At 36.6% G+C, this 16,576-nt stretch overlaps 1 long non-coding RNA gene across 1 annotated transcript; it reads right to left on the reverse strand.

Moving 5' to 3' along the window:
- Positions 1–6,435: 6,435 nt before the first annotated feature.
- Positions 6,436–16,222, reverse strand: LOC122001900. Its single transcript, XR_006117519.1, has 3 exons — positions 16,084–16,222; positions 15,884–15,939; positions 6,436–6,941 (listed from the first exon to the last, which is right to left on the reverse strand). It is a non-coding gene; the product is annotated as an uncharacterized LOC122001900 (long non-coding RNA).
- Positions 16,223–16,576: the final 354 nt, after the last annotated feature.

The following is a 16,576-nucleotide window of genomic DNA, read 5'->3' on the forward strand; positions in this document are numbered from 1 at the left end:
ATGACACGGAGCCATATTTCGTAATCCATGGTGTATAAATTATGTTTGACATCATAAATACCATCTCCCCAGCAAGACCTTCACTGGGGACTTGATTTCATGAAAATCCAAGTAGGGGAGGCCCATCAGTGGATTTTGGTCAAAACCCACTGATGGACCTAGACACCTGTGATTGGACCCATTTCAGTTCTAGTGGTTTTATGGAGTTGGAAGGACTCCGAATCTGGTGGCAAATAATTATTTAAATATCTATAGGAGCTGGGAAAAATTTAAAATACAATCAGCCTCCGTTGGGCCTGATACGAGTGGATATCAGGCCCAACGTGGGCCTGATATCCAAGCATATTAGGCCCAAAGTGGTCTTGGTATGGTATCCTTTCTTATAAATTTAGCAAGAATCTCCCCTTTTCTATAAACTCAAAATGTGCTACCATGCTCCTTATGAAAAAATAAATTGCAACTGGCACAGAGCCATACTTCGTAATACATGGTGTATAAATTATGTTTGACACCATAAATACCATCTCCCCAGCAAGACCTTCACTGAGGACTTGATTTCATGAAAATCCAAGTAGGGGAGGGCCATCAGTGGGTTTTGGTCAAAACCCACTGATGGACCTAGACACATCGGATTGGACCCATTTCAGCTCTAGTGGTATTCTGGAGTTGCAAGAACTCAGAATCTTGTGGCAAATAATTGTTTAAATATTTATAGGTGCTGGGAAAAATTTAAAATACAATCAGCCTCCGTTGGGCCTAATATACTTGGATATCAGGCCCAACATGGGCCTGATATGAGTGCATATCAGGCCCAACGTGGGCCTGATATCCAAGCATATCAGGCCCAAAGTGGCCTTGGCACTTATAAATGGCAACTGGCCGGAGCCATACTTCGTAATCCATGGTGTATAAATTATGTTTGACACCATAAATACCATCTCCCAACCAAGACCTTCACAGGGGACTTGATTTCATGAAAATCCAAGTAGGGGAGGGTCATCAGTGAGTTTTGGTCAAAACCCACTGATGGACCTAGACACATCGGATTGGACCCATTTCAGCTCTAGTGGTATTCTGGAGTTGCAAGGACTCAGAATCTGGTGGCAAATAATTGTTTAAATATTTATAGGTGCTGGGAAAAATTTAAAATACAATCAGCCTCCGTTGGGCCTGATATGCTTGGATATCAGACCCAACGTGGGCCTGATATGAGTGCATATCAGGCCCAACGTGGGCCTGATATCCAAGCATATCAGGCCCAAAGTAGCCTTGGCACTTATAAATGGCAACTGGCACGGAGCCATACTTCGTAATCCATGGTGTATAAATTATGTTTGACACCATAAATACCATCTCCCAACCAAGACCTTCAAGGGGACTTGATTTCATGAAAATCCAAGTAGGGGAGGGCCATCAGTGGGTTTTGGTCAAAACCCATTGATGGACCTAGACACATCAGATTTGACCCATTTCAGCTCTAATGGTATTCTGGAGTTGCAAGGACTCAGAATCTGGTGGCAAATAATTGTTTAAATATTTATAGGTGCTGGGGAAAATTTAAAATACAATCAGCCTCCGTTGGGCCTGATATGCTTGACCAAAACCCACTGATGACCCTCTCCTACTTGGATTTTCATGAAATCAAGTCCCCTGTGAAGGTCTTGGTTGGGAGATGGTATTTATGGTGTCAAACATAATTTATACACCATAGATTACGAAGTATGGCTCCGTGCCAGTTGCCATTTATAAGTGCCAAGGCCACTTTGGGCCTGATATGCTTGGATATCAGGCCCACGTTGGGCCTGATATGCACTCATATCAGGCCCACGTTGGGCCTGATATCCAAGTATATCAGGCCCAACGGAGGCTGATTGTATTTTAAATTTTTCCCAGCACCTATAAATACTTAAATAATTATTTGCCACCAGATTCTGAGTCCTTGCAACTCCAGAATACCACTAGAGCTGAAATGGGTCCAATCCGATGTGTCTAGGTCCATCAGTGGGTTTTGACCAAAACCCACTAATGGCCCTCCCCTACTTGGATTTTCATGAAATCAAGTCCCCTGTGAAGGTCTTGGTGGGGAGATGGTATTTATGGTGTCAAACATAATTTATACACCATGGATTACGAAGTATGGCTCCGTGCTAGTTGCCACCTTTTCTTTTCTACCCTATGGAAGGTGACTATTAAAATTGATGTTATTTTATTATTTTGATCAGGCCCCTGTAAGAATGCTTGGAGTTTATATTAGGGGGAGATAGAATACTGCTTTATTAAATGATATTCATATCAGGCCCACGTTGGGCCTGATATCCAAGCATATCAGGCCCAACGGAGGCTGATTGTATTTTAAATTTTTCCCAGCACCTATAAATATTTAAATAATGATTTTCCACCAGATTCTGAGTCCTTGCAACTCCAGAATACCACTAGCGCTGAAATGGGTCCAATCCGATGTGTCTAGGTCCATCAGTGGGTTTTGACCAGAACCCACTGATGGCCCTCCCCTACTTGGATTTTCATGAAATCAAGTCCCCTGTGAAGGTCTTGGTGGGAAGATGGTATTTATGGTGTCAAACATAATTTATACACCATGGATTAGGAAGTATGGCACCGTGCCAGTAGGCACGGAACAGTGCACACCTTTTCTTTTTCTACCCTATGGAATGGATTACTACACTCCCTTTGTGCATGTTTTAACACATCTATATTTCACTACATATTAATGTGACTTTGAAATTATGAACCCCTTCCTGTTGAATTGAAATGTATCGCATTTTTATTTGACACAATGGAGATATGGTGTGAAGTATTATTTCTGCCTTGCAGGTGATGGTTTACACTTCTCATACTTACCATAAAACTGTAACACAAACTAAATACTCCATAAACGTATATAACAGAAACATCACTTTTAACAACTGTTTGTCTTACAAACCTATTTATGTACTTCATACAAAACATATGCCTCAACTCCTCCAATTTACAATTCAGTCAAGATCCAGGGGCTGGCGACATTCTATAGGTCCTCCGATTATGGCCCAGTTATTTGCACCTGCTGCATTTGATTTTTACCTTCCCATTATGTTTTGACTCGATCCTTGCCTTCTTTCGCCTACCAGGCTGCACAAGGCTACGGGGACATAGCACTATAATGTTGTTGACACCCCTAGGCCAAAATTCTTTACTTCGACAGGGGTAAATACGATCCATGTATGTCGTTTTCCAATTATGTGAATGAAAGTAATGCTCACAATATGGGAGTGTATCCATGTTCCGGTGAATTATGACGACATTTGCATGTGAGCAAGGCAATCCTGAAATTTGAAACTCCCCACAGTTACAATATTTCCTCTCCAAATCAACAATGTATGAAGCACCCCATGTCTTTACTTCCATTTCGGATTGAGAGTAGGGGTGGACTTTATATCGTCTAGCTTTCTCCCTCCTTGATTGCATTTCTTTGGTAGCATGAGGTGTCAACGCTACATACCATTTCGACGCTTCCTCCTTACGGTTACAGAACCATTGAGCTACCTTTCTTCTGGTATTATCAATTAACCTGTTTATCGGAAGTTCACGCGTCTCCTTGAACAAAGCATTTAAACTCTCTACACAATTGGTGGTTAGCATTGTGTACCTTCTCCCACTAAAGTGTGCATTAGCCCATCTTTTAGGGTCAATGTTCTGAAGCCACTTATGAGCATCTGGATGTTTTTCAAGCATGGACTGCATTATGAGATCATATTGTAGTGTTGTGTTTGCTCGAGCAGCTGCCCAAAACAACCCTAAACCTGACCTACTGCCAGTATCTGTTACCATATTGCAAGACATGTGGTGGCAACAAAAAGCATGATGGGCAGTAGGGTAGACTTTCCTAACTGCTGCTATAATGCCACGATGTCTATCTGATACTATACTCATTGACTCTGGATCAACATTAAAGAATCTCTTTGTATGATCCAGAAACCACTCCCATGCAGACCCACATTCAACTTCAGCGATTCCAAACGCTACTGGGAGGACATTGTCATTAGCATCTATTGATGTAGCCATCAACAACACACCCGGATATTTGCCTCTTAGGTGTGTGGCATCAATTCCAATTAATTTACGCAGATAAGACCTGAATACTCTCCTACAAGCTCCAAAACCCCAAAAGCATCGTTGGAACTGATTATCCCCATTCCTGTGTAGTGCAACATAGGTTTCAGGATCCCTTACTCTTAACTCACGCAGATATAGTGGAAGATCTCTATATGCTTGATCATAATCTCCAACAACTTTCTTCATCGCTTTCTCTCGAGCTATGTAAGCTTTTCTGTAGGATATGGTCACTCCGAACCTGGCTTTTATATCTGCTATAATCATACTTGGCTTGTATTGTTCATTAGCAAGAAATTGCTCTTCAACAAAAGAAGCTACAAAGGATGAAGAGCATGCTTGATGATCAACACTTTCCCTAATGGTCCCACATTGGTGTTCCTTTATATATTTCGTAACAATGAACTCGACATCCCCCCTGGCAACTACTCTCCACTTACACGGTTGATTGAAGCAGACAGCTTTTACTTTATTTTTCCGAGTGTCAACTGGGTTATATCTCATATGTTTAACCATGGCATGCTTCACAAGTTCATTCTTGAACTCTTGTCGAGACTGAAATATCTGTCCTACAAAAAATTCATGCTGATCTGTTGCCTCTTCAATTGGCCTTTTGAGCAATCGAGAATTTAGAATATATGGATCATCAGCTATTGGGAACTCCTCCTCTAAGTCACTGTACTGCTCTTGAGATATTTCATATTGTTCAATCTGCATATCATCAGCAAAGAATTCTTGTACATCTGTATTGCATTGCATTTCCTCTCCATTTCGGTTATAATACCCTTCCTCCTCACTCCAACTAGGCTCATAGTAATCAACAAGTGTTGCACACGGGTTCAGAACCTCATCTTCTTGAATACTAGCTTCTTCATTTAGATCAAATGTGAAATTACTGCTTGTATTTCTATTTGTGTTATGCACACAACTATACTGTGAAGATGATGGAATATTTGTTCTGGATACTTCTCCTACATTATCCGCATGTCCAATGCTAGAAGTTGCATCAAGAGTATTCCATATCTCAGATAGAATTTCGTCAGTTATATGATCATCCCTGATAAATAAATTACAAACTATTTTAGTAAATTTGCAACTCCATAATCTTTTTCTGTAGTTAAATTGTAATTTTGCTCAAACTAGGAAGGGTCTGATGTAAAAGTAAAATTTTAACCACATAACACATTATCGATATCAGGCCCAAGATGGGCCTGATATCATATATATCAGGCCCAAGGTGGGCCTGATATCATTGGGCCTGATATCATATATATCAGGCACACCTTGGGCCTGATATCATATATATCAGGTCCACCTTGGGCCTGATATCTATGATATCAGGCCACTTTTGAAGCAGATACTTCTTGTAAACTAGACCCACCACTGACTAAACCCTAAACCATAAATAAATAATTTTTAGCCAAACTTAACTATTTACGTCAAAAACTAACATGAATTAAATCGATTAAGTCTTCTATTACATCATAATTCAGGTGTTATTGAATATTATTCCCCACACAACCAAAAATAACCATAAAACCACTTTTTGCTGCCACCCTTCACACACAAATGGTGTACTTTTTATTTACCTTCACTAGCCTATTTTACAGTAAAAAAATCCATACATACATGTCTAAATCTTTAAATGTGTGCTTCTACTAATTTCCCTCTTGCAAGAAGTTTGTCCTTCTCGGCTGACCTTCTTAACTTAATTTGTCCTTCGTCTCCTCTAGCAACTCTTACGCAATTATGTCATAAACCTAACTCGTCTATTGCAATCGTCAACCGCCACGAGCAGTAATGGCAAGCGCAGGGTTCATATATTTTTTTTTCTTTCAAGTTTATAACACCACACAGAGGGATGAAGGGAGAGAGACGGTGAGAAGATGTGTATCCGAATCACAAATTATTTTTCTATTCTACTTTCGGCTTGGATGCTTGGAAAAATGTGTTTGAAAAAGGCGGTTGCCAGGTTAGCCAGAGGGTTAATCTGAGAATTGACTTTGATAAACTCCACCTTTTGGTAAATATAAAATCATGATACACTTTTTGATAAATACATTAACCTTTATACGCCTTTTGGTAAATTGCCGAAAATAATAAGTTAATACTGTATAGATTATTACATAGCTTTCTGACATAAGAATATTTTTTTCTATGATAAAAAGGATTTTCTGAAACGTAAGCAAAAATTCTTCATATTTTCTTCAGTCTCTCTCAAAAGAAGAACGCAAAAAATCTCGTCATTTTAGTTTCCTATCCATTCCCTTTTGGCCCCTTTCTCTTCGATTTCACTTTAGCAGAAATTGGTGAACATAAAAAAGATAGTTACACTAGAAATTGATGTACTATTTATTAACTGAAAGGAAAAAACACAAACTATTGATACTAAACAAATGTACTAGGAGATCGGACCCTAATATACCAATTCAAGACTAGTAAATCACAACAATTCTTCTTCAGACAAGCAGTACTAGTTGGACTGACACCAATTGAACAGGGAAATTCAAAGTTCACACACACTGCTACAACACAACTCAGTTTCAAATGCATATCGGCATGGAACCAAACCTCGAAACAGTTGATAGGGTTCTCCCACTTCGTTTATTAGGGCATGTTTATTCTCCAGGGGCACTGACCCCCTGCCTGAGCCTTTCCTTCTTCATCTTCTTTTTTGACACGGGCTTCTTCTTCCTAGGCGGAAGGGTTCTCTGTGCATAAGTATAGAGAGCATAATTGCCAACAAGGAATAACAATACAAGTCCACCAATAAAAAGCAAGACCACCAGTCCAGGGTTCAGTCCGTTAGTTGCTCTCTCCCTGATTACGTTTCCCTGTCGATAAGATAATACATATACTTCAAATGAGACATTTTTATAAGGAAATCAGCTATAGCACTCAGATGAATCAAAGCAAACAAGATATTGAAGTGAGCATTTGTATAAAAGAATAAAGCAAAATAATAATAACAATAATAATAAATAAATAAAATTAAAGGGTCATCCAATAAGCATGACGCTAGAATTCTTTTATAACTTCTGCATTTTGCATTATATATATATAGAGAGAGAGAGAGAGCAGATAAATCAATTAATTTTAGAGGTTCAAAGTAAGTACTACTGGTCGATATTTGACAGGTCCTGAGTCAGGCAACTGACTAATCCTACACATTTGCATTAGAAAGAGGTTTTTGAGGACAAAGAGGAATGCCCAGTTACATATCATTTGGGTCTCTAATCAACAACACACGGCTGAGCTAATCTATTATTCTACCAGATATGTATCTAAATTATGCACAAGGCATCAAGATGATTAATTTAGTGTATGTTAGTTAATCAACATAGACGACTCTACTAGATATTGTTTCATTATTCAATTGCTCAATTTTAGTTGCATACCATTTTAGTCTCTTATCAACATACGCGAATGAGCTTGGGTAAGGCTATATGACAATTACCATTACCAATAGATTCAACATCATCTTTCACCTCATCATTGTGTCAAAAAAGTTGTGGCAAGCACCAAAATTGGAGATGAGCCTCAAAGCACTTCCATTGAGGATACAAGGATGAGACTGTCATTAGGTGACCCTCATCATTTCTAAAAATGGCAAGGGAAGAGTGAATGTAAGAATTGAAAGGAAGAATTTTCTTGCAAATCTTCCAATGGAAGTAGTCATGTTACTCGCCATATAAAGTCACATGATACTACGCTCGCGAATGCTCAGGCTACACTATCTTTTGTTGTTAACAATCTTGTAAATTTTGTATTTTTTCAATAAAGAAGGCAGGAATGGTCACATAAAATTTATTATGAAATATGAGATATGTTGATGCAGGTACACCAGAATCGAATCTGAGTTTTGATATTGTCAAAAGTTCAAATCATGTTGTAATCTAATAAGTTAACTAAATGTACATGATGTTTAATCAACCGGGGAAGTCTTAACAGATTGTGGAAGCCAGGTAGGAAGCCCAAGTGGGTCGAGAGGACCCGACACTTGGCAGGGTAGCTCGATAGGTTTGGAGGACCACAGATCAAGAGGAAGTCTTAATGAGCCAATCTGATGCTAAGCAGCAAGGTCCAAACAGGTCTAGAGGACCAATGTTTGACAGGTAGATTGAGGTAAACAAACTGGAAAGAAGCGATAGTGAGGTTGTATCCGGGAAGGAACAAACCCTAGGTCGCTGATCCAAATGAAGAAACCCGAAAGATTTTCAAGTTGAGATCAAGACAGTTTTACTGTCAAATACTACTCATGCATCTTACTATTCGTATATTTTGTCCTAACTTTGTTTTGCAGAGATATATTGTGTTTAACTCTGTTTTGCAAGAACTGGCTTGATCGGTCGATCGAACACAGGGATCGGTCAACCGAACCAGATTGACCAAAATTCATACCAGAGCATAACATAGTTCGATCAAAGACTAATCGATCGACCGAACCAGATGATCGGTTGACCGAACCATGATGACATAGCAAAGATCAGATTGAGCCGAAGCAAAGAAGGAAGCCAGACTGATCGATCGACCGAACACAGGGATTGGTCGATCGAACAATCACTCTAGAACTAAACACATAGAAGTTAAACATCACTTCGTTAGGGATCATGTTACTAAAAGAAACATCAAACTTAACTATATTGATTCAAAATCTAACCTAGCCAATATATTCACCAAGCCTTTACCTAAAACTGAATTTAGTAACTTAAAAAGGCAATTAGGTATGTGCTTTATAGAATAGGTTTCCTTATTTCTTAACACATTTTTGAAAATTATTAATTAGTTTTTCAAAATTCCCCTATCAAAATTTGTTTTCAAAATATTTTATCTTTTCATACTAGCCAAAGCCTTAGCGTAGAATTGCATGCTCCTATAGTTTTAGCAGCCAGCATCTCACAAGCACAATAAGATACCTTGCTTGTGTATTTTGAAACATAGACTGTTGTGAGATGCTTAGGACTTAGCCTAAGATTTCAGAAACTTATGTCAATCACTATAAATCTAGACTTTAAACAAATATATTGATCAATTTGAGTTATCTGGCTAGTAACCAACTAGATAGACCTAAACACTCAAACTGACCAACTTAAATTAGCAGTTGCTATCTAATGGTAGTTAGCTAAGTATGAAGGTTGGACATTTCATCATAAAGATATTTTTTTAGTTTTTAAAATCATGCTTGAACTTTTAGGTACTTTTCAATTTTAGGAGAAGCTTCAATATCAATTTTTGAAAATTTTCAAGACTAAGGAAATTCAAACTTAATTTTTCAAAAAAAAATTTCTTTCAACATATTTTCAAAACTATTTCTAACCTTTATCTTTACATTTTTTAAAAAAAATTATTTTCAAATTTTTTCTTTAATATATTTTTAAAATTATTTTCAACCCTTATCTTTACAAAATTTCTTCAAAATCATTTTCAAATTTCTCTTTAACAAATTTTTAAAATTATTTTGAAAACTTTTAACTTAACAAATTTTAAAAAAAAAAAAATTATCTTAGCAAGAGCAGTTATGCGGGGTCCAGGGAAGGATCCATTGTACGCAACCTTACCCTGCTTAAAAATTTATCTTAGCAAATTTTTAAAAATTTAACTTTAACAAATGTTCAAACTTACTTTCAAATTTTTATTTGACTTCCAAAATTTTCAAACTTCTTTTCAAAATTTATCTTCAGAATGTATCTTTATAATCTTTGGATAAGTTTTCAAAAGTCTACTTTTTAAATCTAAATATCTTAGAATCTTACTTAAATTTTTTTTAACCAGTCCTTATTTTCAAAACCATATTTTTGACATCTTCATGGATTCACATTTGTTATTTATGTTTCCTCTATTTTTGATGTGTGTCAAAGGGAAAGAGATAGTGAATTCAGGGGGAATTATTAAACTCAGGGGAGTATTCACAACAACAAGAACAACAACAACCAAGCATTTTCCCACTAGGTGGGGTCAGCTGTATGAATCTTTTTACGCCATTGAGCTCTATCTCCTATTATATCATCATCTATATTTAAATAAATTTTATCTTGTTTTATTGTTGCTAACAAGTCTTTTTTTGTCTTCCTCTACCTTGTTTGATATGTATGTTTATCATAGTTTCACATCGTCTAACTGGAGCATTTAATGGTCATCTAAGTACATGTCCGTACCATCTTAAACGTGTCTCTCGGAGTTTTTCCTCAATAGATGCAACTCCGACTTTCTCTCTAATGCTCTCATTTCGTATTTTTTCCATCCTCGTATGTCCACACATTCACCTTAACATCCTCATCTTCTGCTCATGAGCTCGAGTTATAGCCCAACATTCAGCTTCATATAACATAGCAGGTCTAACTGCGGTTTTATAGAATTTACCTTTAAGTTTAAAAGGTACTTTACGGCCACATAAAACACTCGACGCTCCCCTCTATTTCACCCATCCTGCTTGTATTCTATATAAGACATCTCTCTCAATCCCTCCATCATTTTGCAAAAATGATCCTAAATATTTAAATCTCTCGGTTCCGAGCAACTCGTCCTCTCCTATCTTAACAATTGTTTCATTACTTCTAATATTGCTAAATTTAAATTCTATATATTATGTCTTTAATCTACTAAGCTTAAAACTTTTTCCTTCTAGTGTTTTCCTCCAAGATTCTAGTTTAGCATTTACTCCTTCACGTGTCTCATCTATTAAAATAATATCATCTGCAAACAACATGCACCATGGTACTGTGTCTTGAATGTGCGCAGTGAGTTCGTCCATAATTAGTGTAAAAAGATAGGGACTTAGAGCTGATCCTTGATGTAACCTTATCTTTATTGGAAATGCTTCAGTTACTCCGCCTGAAGTCTTTACTCTGGTCGTTACATCCTAATACATATCCTTAATTAGTTCAATATATGTTACGCTAACACCTCTCTTTTCTAAAATTCTCCATATAATTTTTCTTGGGACTCTATCATAAGCTTTTTATAAGTCAATGAATACCATGTGTAGATCTTATTTTTGCTCCCGATATTTTTCAATTAATTGTCTAAGAAGATGTATAGCTTCTATTATCGATCTTCCATGCATGAACCCAAATTGATTTTCTGTCACTGTGGTCTCCTTTTTTAATCTTTTTTCTATTACTTTTTTCCAAAATTTCATAGTATGACTCATTAGTTTAATACCCCTATAGTTTGCACAATTTTGTACGTCTCCCTTATTCTTATATAAGGGAACTAGAGTACTTATCCTCCATTGATTTGACATTTTTTTCATTTTCAATATCATGTTAAATAATTTTATAAGTCATTCAATACCTTGTTTCCCTAAGCACTTCCATACCTCTATCGGAATATCATCTGGTCCAAAGATTTTTCCATTGTGCATCTCATTTAAAGTTTGTTTTACTTCTGAAGTTTGAATTCTGCGATAAAAATTAAAATTTCTATGCTCATTTGACCTACTTAAATTACCTAAGTTAAGTTGGTCACCTAAACTTTCATTAAAAAGTTGATGAAAATATCTCTTCCACCGCTCTTTTATTTCTTCATCGTTTGCTAATACCCTATTACATTCATCTTTAATACATTTTATTTAGCTAAGATCTCTTGTTTTCCTTTCTCTCACTTTAGCTATTCTATAAATATCTTTTTCTCCTTCTTTTGTATCCAATTTTTGATATAACCGTTCAAAAGTTTCTTTGTTTGCTTCACTCACTACTTTCTTAGCTTCTTTCTTGGCTATTGTATATTTTTTTAAGTTTTCTTCGTTCTTACAAATATATAATTCCTTATAAGCTATTCGCTTTGCTTTCACTTTCTCTTATACTTTCTCATTCCGCCACCAAGATTCTTTACTTAGTGGTGCATGTCCCTTTGACTCACCGAGTACACTTTTAGCTACTATTTTCAACTTTGATACCATCTTATCTCATGTTGTATTAGAGTCATCGTATATTTCAACATACTCAGGGGAAGTATTAAGTAAAAAAATTATTTGTTTACTTATCTTTGCATATGTTATCAACTTAACTGTGAATCTTAGTTGTCAAACATCAAAAAGAAGAGATTGTTGATGTAGGATGGACCAGAATCGAACCTGAGTTTTGATGTTGTCAAAAGTTCAAGTTAAGTCATGTTGTGATCTAATAAGTTAACTAAGTGTACATGATGCTTGCTCAACTGAGGAAGTCTTAGCAGATCGTGGAGGCCAGGTAGGAAACCCAAGTGGGTCGAGAGGACCCGACACTTGGCAGGGTAGCTCAATAGGTTTGGAGCACCAAAGATCGAGAGGAAGTCTTGGTGAGCCGATCTGATGCTAAGCAGCAAAGTCCAAACAGGTCTGGAGGACCAATGGTTAGCAGGTAGGTTGAGGTAAACAAATTAGAGAGGAGTGAAGGTGAGGTCGTGTTTCGGGAAGGAGCAAACCCTAGGTCGCTGATCCAACTGAAGAAACCGGAAAGGCTTCCAAATTGAGATCAAGACAGTTACTGTCAAATACTACTCATACATCTTACTATTCATATATTATTGTCCTAACTTTATTTTGCTATATTGTGTTTAACTCTGTTTTACAGGAATCGACCTAATCGGTCGACCGAACACAGGGATCGATCAACCGAACACAAGGATCGATCGACCGAACCAGATCGACTCAGACCAGAATTCAGACCAGAGTAGAACAGAGTTCACTCAAAGGTTCGAGCCGAAGTAAAAAAAGGAAGCCAGGCTGATCAGTCGACCGAACACAGGGATCGGTTGACCGAACGATCACATCATTAATGAAGAAATGCGAATCTCGACGAACAAGGAAAGTTCACTATCTGATAGACCGAATATGATAATCAGTCAACCGAACCATTAAAGATCATAAATGCACGAAGATCAAATCTTATCAAAGAAGGAAAACACAGTCTACCGATAGGAGGTTCGGTCAACCGAACGGATTAGTCGACCGATGAGTTTATCAATCGATCGAACCATGCTTATAAAAGGAGAGCTCGAGGTCCGAGGCAGGCATCAATTCTTCTGTTCACCTCTGTGCAAAAGCTCAGTTCGTGCTACTGCTCTGCAACACATCTTCAAGTAAACTATTACTCCGACAAGCCGCCAACAATCTCCATCTATACTCTTTTTCAATATACTTTATTTTAGCTTGCATTGTACTTAAATTCAAATAAGATAGTAGACTATTACTATCTTATATTTCATTGTACGAATTGCTTATTTCCAAAGTTTTGGAAAGAAGAGTTTTAGTGGATTGCCCAACGGTGCGATCAAGGATCGCGGGCCTTAGAGTAGGAGCCGACTTAAGCTCCGAACCAAGTAACCGAAACTTGTCTTTATTTTTCGTTGCACTACTCTTGTTTTAACGCTTGAAAAGAAAAATTTTTAATGTGTGATATTCATCCCCCCTCTATCGTATCTTTCGATCTTTCAAGTTATTGACTAATTCGAGTAACTTCAAATATTTTGTGATAACTTATTTTCTATCTTAATTTAGAAAAAGTATCTAAAAAACACAATCCATTCAAATACAATAAAACTATTTAATAAGGAACAAGAAAATTTAGCTATTTTTTTAAATCTCACAGATATAAAATAACACTATCTTTTGAGAAGATTATAGTCCTATGTCCTTTTCTTTCTTGTTTCATCATATTGATCAAAATGAATGAATATTGTCATCATCTATATCCAATATACCTAGATAGCAACAAAGTTTTTCAAAAACTTAAAAATAGATAGGAATCACATTACAACTAAAACCTTTTTTCTTTTCATTTCTGAATTTCATATTTTTCTTTTTTACATTTATTAAATTTGTCACTCTTGCTTAAGTTAAGGAAGTCATTTTGCCTGCATTATGATATGATGCCCTCACAAGTAACAGAGCAGATAAATTCTTAATGCAAACCCTTTTTATAGGCATGATAGGCCACTAATCCATCAAATCCTGCAGCCTCACCAGTTCAAACCATGACAGACCCTTGTGTCAGGTAATCTGTGAATATTGTTTGTATACCCTCGCCAAAATTGAGGATCTGCCAAACTAAAGATAAAAAGTGCTCTGAGTGGGCACATATGTAACCACCTACTCATTTTAGACAAGGAATCACATCACATATGCAATATGAGGTACCAATAGACAATTCAAGAACCTAATCAAGCACCTCTACAACCAACTTGGGTCAAGTGCATATGCGAGCTAAGAGGGCCATCTATCGAGTGAAAAGGGAAAAACTTAGTTTGGTTCATTTGATGATCTAGAACTTAATGAAGACTTATATAATGTTTTTTCTCCAATGAAGAAGATCCTTATGATTGCAACATACTAAATCATGTTTTTGAAGTGGTAGCACATAATTTGTAGTGTCAAGTAAAACATTTGTTCTGTAAGTGATAAACGCTTTAGATATTAATCATATGGACATTACAAATAAACATATCCTATTCAACATGTTATATTGCATTGCACATTAAGATTATTCTTTAGATATTCTATGTGGAATTGTGAGTTGGATGAATTAATCCATATACTTTGTTGGATATACCGTATACGTGAGCTACATCTGAGTATGCCTAACATTTTTTTTTTTTTAATTTTGATTGCATGTGCCCCTGCATTCACATACCATACAGTGAGTTGATTATCTATCATCAAGAGACAACTTCTAAAATTTTAGGGATAGCAATACATAGTAATCATAGAAACCCAGACCTACTCAAGACACTTAAGTGATGTTCAAAGATCTAATAGTTTGGTTTTAGCCAAGTTTAGCTAGTAAGATCATATAAACAAATGGAGTTTAGGTAAAGTTTGGATTTGGCTAAATTCATGGGTATTTATGTGTACATGCATTTTATACACATTTAAGTCAGATATTAAGAGCTTTACATACTAATAAATCATAAGAGATGAGTTCGGATTTAGGTAGCAATCACTTGGTTAGGTTAATGCTTGGGTAATGCCCCAAAAAAAAGGTACTCAACCTACTGTCATCTCGTTAAAGATAATTGTTTCTAGTGAGCCTCTGAGTATGAAGGCTGATGCTACCTCTCATCAAGGACTACCAACACAAACATGTTGATATTAGAAAAAAGGTATTTTGCCAGTACAGCCACCACAAGTACAAGCTCATTAACTGGGATGTGTGCTTGGCACATAGCTTGAGTGCATGCTGGACTAGGCTACAAAAGGATTTGCAGCAAGTAAAGGTCTCAAGGCATTCTACCATTTAAGAAAAAAATGCATAAATAGATTATCAAATTTGAACTTGTAGACTATAATTTACTATTATATTACTATAAACTATGGAATAGAATATTTTAGCTATCACAATTAAGTAACTAAACTTGAAAAAGGTTACAAAACATAAGTATAATAAAAAAAAACAACTAACCTGCTTGTGTGAATAACTAGTTTGGCAATTGATGATACAAAATAAGTCGGTAGATTTGGAAATGCCATACAAATACTATATGGTTAGATTCTGAAATTACTTATTTCAAGAGGATTTTGCTTATTCAAGCAGTCCCAGACTACACTAATTTAAAAACCTTCCGAAATAATGTCATGGACATACTTGTCGGCAAAGTTAATTTTGTGAATAATTATGCATATAGTCATGGGCAATCGATATAGGAGTACTGAGAGCGATCAAACATGTGCACAATCAATAGATCATGGCTACTTTCTATAAAGACAATAGGATCTACAGCAGTCAAACTAGACCAAAACAGATCCGATCATATTTATCTTAAGATGCTTCAGAAACAAAGAAGGAACTCGAGGCCTTACTGCAGCATCCGAGAACGATTCGTCCATGGTGCGAGACCAAAAGCCCTAGTCCTACTCTGCGTGCATCATTCGATCGGTATCAGTGAAAACCCATCAGAAAAATTTCGATCGCTCGATAGATCGGAGGAAGGAAAAAACTTACAGATCAAATCAAGAAACAACAGTAAATAAAAAAGGGAAGCAATATCAAGAATCCCTACCTCTTCCAGTATCCAGACTCCGGGACCCCGAATCGAGAAATAGAGAAAAAGAAAGGCCCGAAATGAATTCGACGAGATCGAGGGCACCGGCGGCGCACCGAGATGCAAACCATGGCTAGAGGATTCTATTAAGGACTCAGATCACGCGCAGCGCACGTGAAAGAAAGGGCAGTGCCCGTGAAAGGTCCATTTAATTCAGTTGAAAAGATTCCGAATCGGACAAACCCTACGGTTTGGGCCCAACTGACAGTTGCTTTTAGGGCTGAATTATCCCCAAAATTTCTAGATCATTTTAATTTTTCGTCTTTTTTTTTGTTTTAAATCCTGGAAACGCCTAAAATATAAATTTATTGATCGGATATTAACAATACCTCAATATCCCTTTGAATCATCTTTATTTTTTGAAATATATATATTAGGTTTTTTTGGTTCTGCATATATGAAGAAAAAAAAGCAAGAATTTTTTTTCTTAAAATAGTAAAAATAATTATTT

Source organism: Zingiber officinale, chromosome 7A (genome assembly GCF_018446385.1).
Source record: "Zingiber officinale cultivar Zhangliang chromosome 7A, Zo_v1.1, whole genome shotgun sequence".
NCBI classification, from domain to species: domain Eukaryota; kingdom Viridiplantae; phylum Streptophyta; class Magnoliopsida; order Zingiberales; family Zingiberaceae; genus Zingiber; species Zingiber officinale.